We start from the raw sequence: 860 nt of genomic DNA on the forward strand, positions 1-860 counted from the left end.
TGGCTTTTTTTTTTTTTTTTCTTTTTCTCTCTCTGGTGAGCACGTGGACCCAATAGTAAATTAAAAAAATAATAATAAAATTATTTTATTGAAAAAGAGAAAAACATATGGTGTGTGTGTAAGTGCTCACAAGCCCGAGAAATGAATGGAGGAGTAGGGATTTTGGTGTGGTCATCCCCAAGGGGGTACTTTCTCTCTGTCTTTGGTGAGCACATGTGCTCTAAAGCAAATTAAAATGAAAACTAGAAGGGGGCTCAGAATGATTAAGTGATAATCCTCATTCTCGTTTTATTTACATACATAGTACAGTTTCTTCAAAACCTACAAGATCCTTTTGCAACTTTTAGGGCCTTTCCTTCTTCTGCTTCCTGGCCTTGGTGCTCCAGCCCATCTGCAGTACTTGGTATTCAGAGCCCAGGATGGGTTCTTCCTTAGTAATTTACAAACACCAACTCCTGTCTTGAAATCCAGTCACTTCCAAGTGTCACCTTCTTCCTAAAGTCATGGCCTTTCAATTTGATGAGGCCTCTCTGTGATAATCTCAAATCACTTTGTATTTTAGTTTGTTATGATCCTTAATCTGTGAGAGTTTCCTTCTACCCATGATTTTAACTTGTACCCTCCTTGCTTTTTTTATCTTTGGGCAATGCCTTGAAACAGGACTGAAAAATCTTTTTTTTTTTTTTTTGAGAGGTTTTCACTAGAGGGCACGTGCGCTTGCCAGAAAGACAGAGAGAGACAGAGAGATAGAAAGCGAGAAATCACACACACACCCACCCCCCGGGGAATGGCCACGCTGCAATCCCTTCTCCTCCATTCTCCTCTTGGGATCTTGGGCACGCACGCACACGCGCCCAGCG

This window comes from Tupaia chinensis, unplaced genomic scaffold (assembly GCF_000334495.1).
Source record: "Tupaia chinensis unplaced genomic scaffold, TupChi_1.0 Scaffold000575_1, whole genome shotgun sequence".
In the NCBI taxonomy this organism is placed as follows: domain Eukaryota; kingdom Metazoa; phylum Chordata; class Mammalia; order Scandentia; family Tupaiidae; genus Tupaia; species Tupaia belangeri.